Below are 15,960 nucleotides of genomic sequence, written 5' to 3'. Positions count from 1 at the left end.
CTTAGCATGAGCTATCACTTTATATATGTGCTGTATACATGACCATGAATTATATTACAGCATTTGACACGCTATGGCTTTTGATCTACTGTGACTTATGACCTCTGTCCTATTGTGACCTTTATGCCGAAACCTGTAGAGAATAGTTCAAACAATAGAATATACATGATAGATGACACTAAGATAGGATAACAGTGTATAAGGAATATAAACAGTCATGCTCAGGGCAATAGCTAGCCAAAAACTGCCAAAGATGAGGAAGATATTTTCCTGGGAGATGATATTATGAATTTTCTTGCACCTTCCTCTGAGGCATCTGGAGCCTAGGATATTAGCCTAGATAGACCACTGGTCTGATTAGGTATGGAAGTTCTAATATATCTGTGAGCATTTGATAGTGAGGAAAAATATAGCTTATACGGTTAATAGAAAGTTCTACATAAGACAGGAAGGAATCTTTGACCAGTGATAAAATCCTTGTGAGCTTTCAGCTGAAAAGCCAGTTGAACTTTGTGTAGATTCTGTTTCCACCCAGACCAACTGTGATTTCCAGCTGATTTCAGTGGGAGCAGAAGGAAAACTACAAAGACTCCACGTACGTGGAAGCACTCAGACCCCACAAGCCCCTATATTTTTATTTTTAATAAAAAAGATATAATAATCCCTGTAGATCTGGGGTCTCGTGAGATTTTCCAGATAGCCAGGGTTGGCACTTACAGGAGTGCCCTCCACAGGAAGGAGAATTTGAAGACAGTCTTTTACAGCTCATCTTTATCAGCCTCTGCTGCTGCTGCTCTATTTTTCAACAGCTCCTATTTGGTTAGTCTGTTCCAGCAGCTTCCAGCTGCAATCTTGGACTCCAAAGGCTGGCTTCCTGATCATCAGCTACCTGGCTCCACAGAACAGTCCAGGGACCAGGCATTCAAATACAATTAAATTGCTCTCCAAAAGAAAGCTGGAGAGCACGAAGTAGTGTTGGCATGCTGCAGAAAAGCAGGAAGACAAAGAATCAACTGACAGTCTATATAGCATGAGACTGGAGTCTTTGGCTAAAATGTGGAATTATACTGCATCTTGGAAAAATGTATGGACAAAAAAAGCAGCCATGGAATGAAGGTATCCATAAAGCCTTGGCTGGAAAAGTTTTCAGCATTTTTCAACAGCTGGATATAGACACATTCATAAAACTTTGATCATAAATCATATTTTTAATATTATTTTCATAACCTTAAGACCTATATTTTCATAAAACATAAAAGCTATAGCTTTTCTGTACCAAGTGTAAACGCCAATTCATTTAATTAAGCTGATCTAAAAACAAACAAACAGAAAACCGTTTCTTGGATAGACTGAGTTTTGCTAAAACCAAATTTATTTTAGCACAGCCCTCATTGATTAGTTAAAGCAAAAGAAGCCACTGAAACTGTAGCCAGGCTTCGTATACCAGGATTTATATTTGTTTGAAAGAAATCTATTGAAAAATCAAGGACATTTATGCTGATATGACTAGGTCCTATCACCCCGGTTAGCCCAGTTCTCAGCCCTGCGGGAGCTCTGCTCTTGCAGGGCTCCGTGGAAAGGGTGGAGACCCTTGAGTTCAACAGGCAAAGTCTTGACAGGCAGCTGCCACCTGCGTCCCTGCCCACGCGACGGGCTGTGGATGGGGAGGTCGTTCTGGAGAAGTACAAGGAATTTACACGGCAGAAAAAGTGGCGTAGGACAGAAAGCTGATGTATTAAGCAAGGCCTAGAGATTGGCAAAACACCCTTTCTGGTGGAAAACGTACACATGCACAAGCTATTAGTACTATCTCCTTCATACCACAAAACACACGATGCCCAGCTCAAACAAGCCTCAGGTGGTACCTACCATCTACAAATGCCCTCATACACAGGTATTCCTGATGTGCTGCTCTTGATATGTTGGGGGTGTAATGTGAAATGGTGCTTGGAACTGAGACGTTGCAAATGACAAGTTGGATGGACCGGCTTTTGCTGTCGTCCTCTCACGATAACTGTGGTTATGGGGGATGGATACAAAGCTTGCCAGCTTCCTCTGTCTTAAAACTAGTGAAAGCAATATTACGGAAATTAGACAAACTGTAAATAAAGCTCATTTGGGAATTTATTAATTTTTTCCTGAAATATTTCTGTTCTCAGAAGTAGAACTAGATATTGTTTGGCTGGCTAAGTAATACAGCAGGCATTAGTGGTGAAAAGATTAGGCATCCTGAACTGAGATTCACCTCATGTAACTTAAGACACTTGTAGCCTAAATGACAATATGCAAACTTACAGTTGGAAGAGCAGATACTTTCAAGCAGAAATCATCTGACTTACTGCAGATATCAACTTTATATAAGATTGAGCCACTCCCCAGGCTCCGCGGACTCAAACTCCAGACAGCTCTTGGTAGCAGAAGGAAAGGTCAGTTAGGAGGCCAGTTCTCTCCACTCCTTTTGAGGAATACTGCTGCCACCAGAGTCCCCAGAAAGACAACCCTTCTCCCACTGTTACACTTCAATAAAACAAATCTATAAATATGTGGATTGTCATTACGTCCTATCGATAATCTAGCTAAGGGATTGAACTGTACTATTATCTAAATACATGAAAAAGCACATGGGTTGTAAAGTAATGGACTGTCAGCAGTACATGCCAATCTATTTAGCATGAATCGAGACAGAGATGCATTACAGAGAGAAAGCTGACACCGGTGGAGTTTCCATTCCCCCTATGACACTGAGCACGAACCTTGCCTCCAGACCCTTTGTCTTCACACTTCTCTGACATTCTTCCTTTCCCTGTGTTCCTTTTGTCTCTCCGCTTGTCAAACTGTTCCTCAGACACCTGGGCTTTTTCGATAGGTTTCCTACCCAGTGCTTTGGAACTATGCATTTTTGATCTCACAGATGTATGAACTGAGACATCGTATTGAGTTTAAAGGAGAAAAAAAAAAGTCAAAACTTAGTATATATTCAGAGCAGAATCAAATGTTATAATCTGTTTCCTGGAAAGTAGTTACACTGTGCAAATAGCAATTTTACTTTTTTAAAGACAAACCAGAAAAAAAAAACCTGGAAAACATAATTTATTCTAGTCAAATAAAAATGCATTTTTTTTAGTTTTCTCTTGCCCAATGCGATGCAACGTACACAGCATTCCATTGAAGCAAAATAGTTTATTTTCATGGATATGTAAAAAAAAGCTGAAGAAACAAGGGGTATGATTCACTACTTTTACACAGAATCAGGGCTGCCATTTATTCCAGGTGAGAAGTGTGTTCGATTCCATTTTCATCACGTCAACAGGAGTTAAACCTGTATTAGCCCTCTTCAATGTCTCTTCTTAAAAATGTCTTTGTACTGATGAACAAGCAGCAGCTAATGTGATACCAAATACCTAGAAATAACAGATCTGTGAAAGTGCTGGTCAATAACTGATTTCGTAGCAGGAAAATGAGTTAAAGCTATAATAAATAGCAAAACTGGTAGATATATAAACTTAAATGACATAGGGAATTCCTTAAAAAATATAAGGAAAAAGATAAAACTTACTTGTTTTTTGACAAGGTTTTTCACTAAAACCTCTTAAAAAACCTAAACAGCCATGTGATAAAAGAGAAGGTCTTCATATCTTAATTTGTTAAAGGAACAAGACAGAATTAAATGGTTAATATTCAAATTAGAAGGAGGTTCTAGAACAAAGCAGCAGTAGGATAGACGTCTATGGATTCATGAGTGGTGTGAAAAGGGTAAAAAAGGAATGACTTTTTCTCTTCTAGTTTAGGAACTAGTGGGAATTGAATGAAGATAGCACGTACCAGCTCCAAAATGATCAGAGAAAGGTAGTTCTTCATACAAATGGAACAACAGAAGTCGTGGGTGCTACTAGTTTGCCAAGGTCACCAGCTAAACTCATGGTAATAGCCAGTGACTATTAAGCATGAGACAACACTTTGGGTGAAAGGGTTCCTGAGCCACAAACTGCTGGAGATGGAGTAATTTGCAGAAATATAAAATATTTGCTTGTTGGTTTGTTGGTTTTTTCCTTCACTTTAACTTCTATCTGTTGCTGTCCATTTTCATGTGTCCTGTTGTGTCGTGTGTCCCTGACCTGCAGAATCTCTGGTAGGATCCAGTATCGTTTCTCCCAGGGCAGTGCCTAATGTAAGGAGTTTTCCTACTCTCTCTGGTTGACGCTGCCGCACTTAGTACAGAACACAGACTGCAGGAAACTTGACTAAAGATGTAACACCAAGGTTAAAAAAGAAAAGAGAGTAATAAAGAGTTAAGGTGGGTTTGGTTTCCTCTTCTCTGTGCAAGATGATGAATGGAAGGTTCCTGACTGACTCTTTATATATGTCCAAAGTGTCCATAACAGCACACCACTATCTGCAGGCAATTATTGTCTGTATAGACACAGACAGACCAGGGCTGGCATGTTTGGATCCAGAAGAGTAATTAGCTCAGGAATATTGCAGGCGAGCACTGATATATTACTTGTATGGCCACTTCAAATCCAGAAGCAGTGTTAGCTGGTTTCCATAATGTTGCACCCCCAGGGCCACTCAGACCCAACTCAGATGTCTCAGAGACATATTTCTGTTATGGAGAGTACTCATAAACTATAGCAAAAAAGTATATATATATACTGAGTCTAGTCCACACTAAGTACAGCTGACACTGAAGTGGATATAACAGTGCTGTAAGACTGAAGGCCTCGTAAGGCTCACCTTCCAAACACCCTGACACTGCACACAGCAAATAATACCCCAGGGCTGGTGCGGCACCCCAGTGTAATGAACCCCGCAGTGGTGCAGCGCACTGGAGAGCACCAGCTCTGCAGGATGAACTTCAGTCACAGGCTTTATTACTGTGGCTCGGAGCTGGTCAAGCTGGGTTTGGGCTGTCTTCACAGCTGTCCACTTGATCTTGGCCATAACATGATTCTCAGTGCCCACTTATGTAGGTTTGTGAATAATTTTGAATATTCCAGCCCTTTTAATTACAGATTATAGGAAGCTGTTGATTTAGACTTCTCATTTTTCCTGGTCTCATTTATCTTTGAATGCTGATAATCCAAAACTTGTTACAACACTTCAGAAGCAATTTTATATGCAGAACACATAAAGGACAAACTCCTTTTCATTTCTAAGAGCAGTTGAGAAATGATTTTATTTTTTAAAATTTTTAAAAAAACAGTTCCATTTGTTTGACCAGCATAACTGCTCTGAAGCTCACATTGTGGGCAAAGAGCAGAGTGCCACAAGCGCCACATTTTATGCTATGTAAATGGAGGAAGTGGAAGTGATGAATTAAGTGAGAAGCTTTTGTTATGATTCTTTTAGGTTTTAAGAGTAAAAAATTGAGAATGGATCTCCTTGGAGAGGAAGGAGAGAGAATGGTACATCTAAAGGACGCAATCTATCATCCTAAACATTGGTAAGTGACATTTCCTTAGGCAGCTGACGGCTAAATATGTCTGGTTTTTTCAGCTTGTACTGGTAAAAGAAAGAAGGAGTCTTATGCAGTCATTTTCAAAAAGGATATATCCACAATCCAATGAGCATAATTTGGTACACAAACTACTGGTAGAATTGTATTTAGCATACTTAGCTACATAGCATTTTCCTGTGTGGATATTTAGGGAGGAAAGGAATTTGTTTGTTTTCATGTGTGTTTTTTATAGTTTTTATTTAAGATGCCTGTGATGTGTTAGAAAGCATCATGTGCATAGAGGAACTGCAGCCCTTCCTGTAAATTCAACAAACTGGTATTTGCTGAAAGCAACCTCTGAATGATTTACCTTTTTCACAAAGAAAGGTGAAGAGTAGGAGAGGGGTGGGAAAACAACAGATTTTTTAAATTATATTAACACTCACTACCTGCAAAAGCATTTGTAGAGAGTTACACAAATCTCTTGTGGGCATTTCAGCATAAGTCCAATACAGAAATACACCAGAAAGGAATGACTAGTTGATTGGGCTACAGGCCAACCTCAGCTACAACTGTATGGTATCATAAAACACCTTGGCCCCTTCCACAACAAGAAATAATCAAGTCTCCATGATACTGTATTCCTGAGCAATGTGGTTTTTCCAGATAATTTTCATTTTCTGAGTCACTGTTAATTTTGTTTAGGCCCTTGTACAGTTCACATTCCTGTTACAAATGGCAACACCTTAAGAAAGTATGGAGATGGTCAGAAAGCAATAGAAAAAGAATGCTAAAAGCAATTACTTCCTCCAAAAGACACCCGCAGTTGCTTGGGTGTTTTAAAAATACCACAAGTTAGATCCAACCAGGAGGCTCAAGGAGCCAACCAACATTCTCTCCTGGGTTTCCTCTCCAGCGTGGAGCCAGAAGATCCCCAGACAAGCCCCGCCAGCAGCTTGCACCACTGCTCCACTCTGTCCTCTTCAAGACTCTGTCCAACTGGGAATGAATATAGTGTCTTGTTACTAAAGTTATAGCTTTAAGACTCACCACCATTGACAAGTCAATAAAAATCCCTCCCTATGACTTACTCTAACCACAAGAAGAAAAGACCTATATATTACTATATAAAGTTGTTCCAGCAATTATTTTAATTAAGTGATTAAGAATGGGCACAGTATTGTCTTCCGTATGTTATTAGAATGCACAGTAGTAGTCCAACGCTTACAAAGATTTACATTTTGTTGGAATAATATTCATGAATTGGGAATTAAAAATCTCACTCAAACGTGCCTTCACACAGTGGGCCAAATAAAGCAAAGTTGTTCAACAAGGGACTTCTGTATTAGAGACCTTGAAAATAATGACTTAACAGTATGCTAACTTGTTGAAAAGAATCTCATCAGAGGTCTGTCCAGCTATGACATGTTATGGATTTACTTTGGACTGAGCCAATAGGCTGAGGTATGCCATCGAGATGAAGGAATACAACTTGAAAGATATATATGTCTGTTTTAAGTAGGAATGTTCATTCATTAGCTCACTGCTCCATTCACTAAGCTGCGCATGAACTGCTGCACAAATGAATGATTCAATACAGATGCCTTTAATACAGCACATAGCAGTAACGAGCAAGGTACTCGCCATCATGACTCTCCTGGTGAGACAAGGAAGCAATTTCTTCATAGCTGTGCTGGGAGGCAGAAGCCTTGAAATGGAAGAATACAGGCTATACTAGGCAAAGTATTCTTTAACCAAAAGAGGTCTACACATTAACGTGCCCACAAGCCTCCTTCACATCTTGAATGTTATGAATTTATTATGGGGGAGCAAGGGATAGAAGAGATGAGTCGTTTTGAGGTCCAGGCTGAACAAAACTCTCCAGAACAGCAGCTCCAGGGGCCACTGAAATAATATATAAGCTTTCACAGTGCAAAGTATGCTAAAGTGGGTCATAGAGTTTATTTCCAGATGTTCCCACCCTCAGAGCATTTTCTAATGATATAGATGAAATCCATAAAGACTTTCTGAATGAGGCAAACTCCGTTCAGAAATGAGCAAAACCTGTGTAGAATAATTTACTGGGATATAAAAACAAGTAAGCAAACAAACAAAATCACATAGTCCCTGTATTTAGAACAGAAATTACTAAATTTTCACTGTTAATAAAATAATTTATCACAGTCCACAGAAAGCCATTTTTCCCTGGAAATTTTCCAAGCTCAAGAAATATTCTAAATAGAGGAGAAAGTTTAACAAATACCAAACAGTGGCAGAAGAAGCATAAGAGGAAGCAGAGAAAGACCAAGTGATGTAAATGATAAAAGCTTTCAGGCAAAGAATTGTAAAGTGGCTGCCTATCTGAAGAAGCTTTCAATTTTATCACTGTCTTTTTGTTGAAGTCATAAAGTATCTGTAACTAAGACTCTCAAGTAGTCGTTTTGGTAACCAGCCCAAGAAGGAAATATGTGTTTTAATAAGAGGGCTTGAAATATAAACAGGGGCATATTCTGAAAATGAAGCTGAGCATGAAAACATATATGGTTTTGGTCACTAAAGAGAAGTCTGTCTATTAGAGTAGAAATGAAGATAGTGCATTAGATAACATTATACATGGGCTTGAGCCAACAGAGTTGCGCTTTGGCCCATGTGTATAGAATACAAAATACAATGCACATTTGAATCTATGGGTATTCCCAAAGATTACTAGATGACACTAGAGGACTTATGTTTCTTAAATGAATACATGTGCCATTGCCACTATAAAGCACTTTCTCATCACAGACATTAACTTAAGGTCTCTTAAGGGAAAAAAGTCTCTTAAGGGTCCTCTTAAGGGAAAAAAAACCCCAAACAAAAAACCCCAAAATCTTAATACCTTTATCCTTCCTTGCAAAATATTGTAGCCATTAATACACCCATTTAACAATGGAGTAGAATGAAGTGCCAGTGGAGAACCTGATTTAAGAAGGACAGAAGACCATAAACACACATGTGATATATTTGTATACTTTTTTCAGTCAGACCCATCTGCACTCCAGCTCTTTTTAGAATAGCTAAAGAAAAACTCTCTGTGCCTCCCTGGCACATACAACAACCATTTATCAAATCCAGTATTTTTTGCAGTGGTCACTGTGCTTGATTTGCATGCTTTAAACTTAATTTGGACTCATCAGGAGAAATTAAAAAGCAAATTAGACAAAACTGTCCCTAGCAAAAATTACTTGGGTTGGACAAAGTAAGGAAGTTAGAGGCAGGCTCAGTATCATAAATATGGTCTTTTAATTGCCAGTTGTGCATTAAAACCAGTCATCCTTTCTTTTGTCTTTTAACATCATTTTCCCTTTCCACTGTATTTTTTATTGTGATAATGTTATTTGGAGTACATATGTGCTGTCTTTTTTACCACAGGGTACCTTAGTTACTTTTTTCTGACGGGATATATAGCCAGGAGATACCTTTTGGTCTTCTGACTTGACCTGCTATGTAAATTAGAGAACAGGACCCAGCAATTTCTGCATCAGCTATAATATCTGTTCTATACTGGGTGTCTTTCTGAAAGATATGTTACAGCTCAATTTAAGAACTACAACAGATGGAAAATCCAGCACATTGCTACGTTGGAATTTGTTCCAAACATTAATTACTATCACTTGATATTTGTGCTCTGTTTCCAGCTCAGAATTGTCAAAATTAAATTTCCAGTAGTTCCAGCTTTATTATTAATTGGGTAGTGATCAAGTAACAACAATAATTAAAATTTAACAATTAATTTAAAAGACTTTTAGTTAACTAAAGAGAACTGGTCAAGAGCAACACTTTTTATCATGAAAGGTCTTACAGACTGTGATAAAGTCTCCCTCTAACCTTCAGTAAATTGAGCTTCTTTAGTGTCTAAGTATAGGGCACATTTCCCAGACCTCATACCTTTCTTGCAGTTTTCTTCTGAGCCCATTTCAGTTTGTCAATGTCCTTCTCAAAGTGTAAATGCTAGAACTGGACAGAGTACTCCAGGAATGCTCTCACTAAAGACATACACAGAGGGAGTATCACCCTCTCCATCCGTATTCTCTTGCTTAGACATGAAAGGATTGCATCCGACATTTTAATCATAGCATCATTCTGGTACCTTACTTTCAAATTATTATTTAAGTCTTTTCTAGAGTACATGGTCTAGACGATTCAGTTCCCCAATAATAAATGTTATGTAAATTCTTTGTCTTTGGCCTCAGGTTTGGCCATGGAAGAATATGTTGTTTTAATGAATCTATTGTAATGAGCCCTCCAGATTAGCTCATTCCCCTTTCATCACCATTAATTGTTCGTCAAATGATTTTGTCACCTGTAAATTTTACTATTGATAATCTCACATTTTCCAGACTTTTCTAAAGATATTGAGCGGCATTGGAGAAAGAACAGATCCTCACAGGACCACACTAGAAATATTTTTCCCTGCATGATTATTCTACATGTATCCTTATTTCTTTACTAACTCAATTTTAGTCAGTATTTTGTATTATTTTTAACAGATTTTTAATTGAATTAATTAAATCTTCTGCAATTTCCCCAGCATATTGTAAGTAAATATTTATTAGTACACTGAAATAAATTACGTTAGCTTGCATCAAAGCTATTATCTGATCCTGACAATTTGAAAAAAAATAATGTAATAATATTTGTTCAGCATTGTTTCTAGCTACTGCTGGGATAGAAAATACTTTTCATTAGCTTCAAGGTAGAAATAGATCTTCCTGTCTTTTTCTAGAAAAACAGATGCGTATGAGCACATCTGCCTTTTGTACATCACAATCCATGTTTTTACTGTTCTTGCTGAGTACTGGATTTAAACCATTACTAAGATCTCACTTTTTCTTCATATACTTAAAGTATTGTTTCTTATTTTCCTCCATCCTCCACAGAGTTTTTCAAAGATACTTTCAGCTTCCTGTGTCAATTGCCCATATTTCCCTAGAGTCAGTTTTAAACTCACTGTTATTTCTCTTGAGTTTTGTGAATTTTTATTTCTGCCTTCATTTTGTTCTCAATCAATAGTACATTTTTAGACTGAAGATGTCTTTTAAGTATTGCGAAGTAGTGTGTCTTTTGACACTGAATTTATCTAATCATCTGAATTATATTTCATATTTTCTTGTTTAAATGTTTCCTGCCACATAATTTTGCTCACAGTTTTTTTTAGCCTTGGGAAATCAGGCAAAATATATACATTACTAGTAAAGTGTTGCCAAGGCAGATATTGGCAAACTACATAGATATTTCTGATGGGAAAAAAATAACAATCTTGCTCTTTCCTTCCCCAAAATACACATCAAAATAAGGCCAACTGTAGAAATATTACGGGTTGTTGGGTATTTTTACTCACCAAATTAAATTAATAATGGCTTTTTTTGTTTTCCAAACCAACCTTTAGTGGTTTAATTCATTGCTTGCACTGAATTGCCCTAAGGAAAGACATATAGTAATGTAGAAGTTAACCCCAAATGCAAGATTATTTAGCCCTCTCTGACTCTTGTCCTCCGGGATATGGAAAAAGTCCCTTAGTCTCTGTGCCTCAATTTCCCATCAGGAAAACGGAAATAAGAGTTTTCTAATACAGATAGATATTATGTACATAAGCACAAAATTATGTGATGACCAGAAAAGTATGCTGAGAAAAGTGTGTAAGTATCTCTGATTAAATACCAAAACCACTAAATGGATCTGTATCCATCATAAGACTAAGTGCAGAAACATCGTAAAACTATATCTAGCGTTCTTTTGTTATTTGTATTTTGGAAAGTACAATTTGAAAAGGACAGTTTTGTCTCTGTTCCACTTTAGAAGTTCTGAACTTCTTAATTTCAAAATTAAACGTTGCACACACATATGCAAAGCCAACAGTATCAAGTACTTTTTTAATTTCTTTTCCTTCTGTCTGAAGATCTCAGAATGTTATGAAAAACTGGATTAATATATTCTGCAGGCTTTTTAAAGGTTGTATTAGTAAGCACTGTAATTCATTTAAGGCATCTGTGGATTCTTTGACTTTTCAGTGTCACAAAAAGCAAGCTTAGAGTTTGCTGTCTGGATCTTTAATTTAACCAAAGCATGTGTTAAAGACTCCATATAGATAGACATGTGACAACCTTGCTAAATAGGCTGAAGAGCATAATTTATTTCTTTCAAAATCAACAGTGAACTGGGATTAGATTCTCTCAGAATTAATGGCCCAGAAATAATGTATGTGCTATGAAAAAAAAGACCTAATCACCTGGGGCCAAACCCATACTGTCTTTTGGAGACTCACCGGTGGAACTGGAGAGAAAATAGAGACATGATCTTTACAGAATCACAGAGAAATGGTGAATGTAAATGTAAAATACTGGTTGCCACGAGCCTTCAGATTCTCAGTTTCACAGCTGATCTCACAAGCAAATTTGTCTTCACACAATTAATTAAAGTGTACGTAGGACAAAGACTAACTCTTTTACCCAGGCCACCAAAGACACTTCCTCTACTGCTACTTCAGAAGTGACTTGCTTGGATTTAACTATTACATTATGATTCTCTATTTTTTTTTTCCTTTAGAAAGAGAGAACGTTTATGGAGACATCAGATACACAAGCATTTCAGTTTTGAAAGGAAAGATTTTGTCTCATTTTGTGGCAATTACCACGTATATCAACTCAGATCAGAGTATACAACATCTACCTCTAAAGTACACAAAGTTCAAACTCCAAACCCAAACACCTTAGACCTTAGCATTGCATCCAGATTCTGAATGCTGAAGTGCTAACATTTCCATTCCAGCTTGAGGTTCCGTGCAACAAAGAACTGAGAACTTCAGTGTTCATAGGCGGTTTTGCATGTGTTTGTGTACACATAACAAATTTTCACAGGGTTAAATAAAAATGAGCTTATATAATCATGAACTTGGTTACAAACATCTACATTTATGAATTTGCCTGTTTGGCTGAAAATACCTTATTAATTTTAGTTCACTAAAACATAACCCCACTGTAACTTGACCCATTTTTAGTAGCTAAACTTAAACCGGTGTTATGTTTTCAGTACTAAAGACTGATAACTTGATAGCTCCCCAGGGTTTGTTGGTTACAGTTTAAGTACAGAGTTGACATTACATGCTATTTTTCTGAAAATCCCAGCAGTAATATTACAGATGAGATACTGGTATTCAGAGATATATTCAATGACTAAGTTAGAGCGTGGATACCTTCAAACATTCAAACATCAAACTTTCAAACCTCCAAACATCATTCGCTAACCTGCAATTTTATTCATCTTCAGGTCCCTTTTATCTTACGAAAATGGAACTGTAAAACCTAATGAAAACAGCAGTTCAGAAGCATTCTTTGAGCCAAGACAAAATCAGCCTGGATTCTGTCATCTTTACACACGGTGAACGGTAGGTTACTCTGTAAATAGTCCTCATTATTTCAATATGAATAAAGGTCACACAATTTGCTGCTTAGGGATTACGTAATAATTTTTCATCTGTGTTTCTCAACATTTTTAGAAAGCATGCATAACTCATTCATTCTTGTTTCACAGTTGGGAAGCTGGTGTAAAGTTAGATCAAATGATTATCCTATATTGTTAAACAAGACAAAGGGAGCCAAGAACAGAACCTCATTTATTTTTCTCAACAGATTTCAATAGAACAGGGTCATATTCTATTAGCATTTCTTTCTGCTTCTTCAATATTTCCAAAAAGCTATATCAGAAAATAGAGGCCTGCTGTATCGGTTTTTATTACTATAATTTCTTAGCCCATCAATGGATGCAAGCAACAATGCTGTCTGACCATGACAAACTCTTCTTCCAAATGCAGAAGAAAAAAATTACCATAAGTAACGAATCTATGAATCTGAATGATTTAAGACTTTCATGCAGATTAATGGAGGGTTTTATTCTATTTCCCAGAATTTATGTGTTTGTTTTCTCATAATAAAGGAAGTTTCTAGCTTCTGGTTGTGAAGATAGCCTTGACAATGTAAACCAACATACTTTCATCTTGTGGAGTCCTCATCCTTACCAGCTAAAACAATAGCATCAAGCGAAGCTAACTTCCCCCATTCATCTTACCGGAGTGTCAGCCTTGAAGCATAAACATGCACACTTAAGTATCAAGACTGTTAACCAATTCACTGCTTATTATCAGACTAGAAATAACTAGTCAGCACAATTAGACAGTGGCTGGATATTTATGATGTTCTTGACATGCTATCACTTGAAAATGTTGAATACACTATTGAGAAGCATATAGAGAGCAATCTACTAAGTTTAAGATCTATTTTTCTTAAATAAGCCTCTGTGTAATGTTCCACACTTAAGTTTTGGAATGCTTTCTAAACACCTCCTTCTTCTGCACATCTAAAAATCTCCCAAACAGTGACTCTTAAGATTTTTCACCTACTCCCTACCTCTAATTTTGGTGCTCTATGACAAATTGCTGCCCGACTGCCAGCTTCCGCTTCCCTGACAGGGACTTCACTTCACTTCATATATATCTTCAACTTCTTTGAGAGAATGTTAAGGAAGAAGCATTGAAAACTGGACCAAAAGCACATGGATACTCATTTATTCTGAACTGATTGAAACAACCAAGCAGAAATTGGGAAAAACACACTAACACCATCCTTACAGTATTGCAAGGATGAGGGAGGGGGACAATGGGACCACACGAAACCTGCTGTCTCTTCTAAAACATCCCAGATGAAAATAAAGAATGCCCAGATATTATACATCACATTTTCTCTCTAGAAAGAAAAAAAATTTACTGATGGCTTCTGCAATGCTTACTGCATCCATTTTACAGCTAAAGAAACTGAGGTATTAGGCTGGAAAGGTCATTCAGCAGGAGTGCAACGGCAGAGACAGGAAAGGATGCAAAGTCCCAAGACAGCTCTTACTTTATTAAATCATTCTGCCTCTCGTCAGGTGGCATCTTAAGCACACATTGCAAACTCTGTTAACAGTTGCTGGGAAAGAAGCTTATGTGCCCTCTGGCCCCCTTACATTCAATGTCTGAGTTATAGCATGGACCCAGAGCCTCAGCATCAAACACAGAGCCCGAATCCTACCTTTGCTAGAAGAATATATGCAATGCTGCTATCCACGCTTCACCATGCTGCCAGCCTGCCAGAGGACAGGACTGGTGGAGGAAACCAGCCTCTGCGACAAAAACACATCACAAAGTCCCCAAACAATGCAAATGGACCATAATGGGAACCAAAAACATATCACTGATTCCTCTCTCTGTATTGTTCAGTGTGCTTTGGTTTGGACCAGGAGCAAATTGATCTAATTAATACACACAGCAAGTATCTGATTCCTGGAAGTCTATGTATGTTTCCCACTAAGGATTCTAGGGATTTTCCTTTTCTTCTTACCTGCATTCATTTGCTGGACATATATTTCTTGGCAGCTTTTCTTAAACCTTTTTTCTGCCTACATCTTCCTGCCTCCGCCTCTTTCTTGAAGCCTCTTTCAGATCAACCTTTTTACACTGGAAATGCAGTTAAACACCAAATAACTTTAAAAATATGCTATAGTATGAGGAAGTGAGGTGTATTCTTTACACAATGACAGTGAAAACACTTGGAGTAAGTCTTTTTCAGAATCAAAATCTATTTTATTTTCTGACATAGTTCTGAGAGAACACCTATGCTGTTGTGTTTGTTGAGCAATACTTGACAGACGTTCATTGAATAGCCATCATGATAGCACTTAATTAAAGTCCATGGGGCTTTAAATGATGGGAAACCTGTAGAAAAATAAAATTCAAAACCTGTATTTATTTTTCCTGACAAGTGTTTCGCTATTGCACACAGATTCTTCCCAACTATTTTTATTTAGAAGGCACTTTTTACTTTCAAAGCAGTTAACAAAGATTCCACTAAGTATTACACGAATTGCACAATTATTTTGTTAATGCATTTATATTTCGGTACCCAGAGGAGCATGCGAACGAAGAGCATGAACGAAGGCAGGAGAAGATACCAGACTGGCAACGATCCCAAGCCGCTCACACGCCGATGCTCAGGACAGCACATGTGGGTGCCACATGAGCAGGTGAAACTGTGATTCTACATGTGTGGAAGGGAGGATAATAATTAAACAATCAGATGTGCTAAGTGCATCATGCTGGGACCGCTACATTTCAGATGGGTTGTGAGGTTTGAAACTGAAGGCAATAACTCAGGAAGTGGCCAAGTTACAGCTGTAATCGTAAGGATTTCTGCGCAGTCCCTGGAGCGCCAGAGTGCCAGTCTTGTCCTGACACACTCTCCGGTGGGGTGTCAGGCGCTCGGCAGCCTCCAGCCAGCGTTCGACATCTTTCAGCTGCTAAGACTCTGAGATTTTCGCTCTGGATATACTCCAAGGCTCCTCTCCCTGCTTGCCTGTACATGGTCCAGCCCTCCCTAGCCACTGCCTGCAAGACTCCCCACTGCTGCCTGCTCGCAGGGACGGTGACTTGCCCCTTCCAGTGGGGTGAGCCTGGC

General features: G+C 38.1%; 1 long non-coding RNA gene across 2 annotated transcripts in view; it reads left to right on the top strand.

Annotated features, from left to right (window-relative positions):
• The window catches only part of LOC128905427 (uncharacterized), a 49,397-nt gene that overhangs the window by 16,191 nt on the left and 17,246 nt on the right, over window positions 1-15,960 (top strand). For both annotated transcript variants that reach the window (XR_008464870.1, XR_008464869.1), the window contains exons 3-5: window positions 5,350-5,443; window positions 12,743-12,860; window positions 15,413-15,529. This is a non-coding gene — a long non-coding RNA (uncharacterized LOC128905427). The remainder of the gene's footprint in view (window positions 1-5,349; window positions 5,444-12,742; window positions 12,861-15,412; window positions 15,530-15,960) is intronic.

The sequence above is a fragment of the Rissa tridactyla genome, chromosome 2 (assembly GCF_028500815.1).
Source record: "Rissa tridactyla isolate bRisTri1 chromosome 2, bRisTri1.patW.cur.20221130, whole genome shotgun sequence".
In the NCBI taxonomy this organism is placed as follows: domain Eukaryota; kingdom Metazoa; phylum Chordata; class Aves; order Charadriiformes; family Laridae; genus Rissa; species Rissa tridactyla.
Note: the sequence above shows the minus strand (reverse complement) of the source record. Positions and strands in the feature narration are given on the sequence as shown.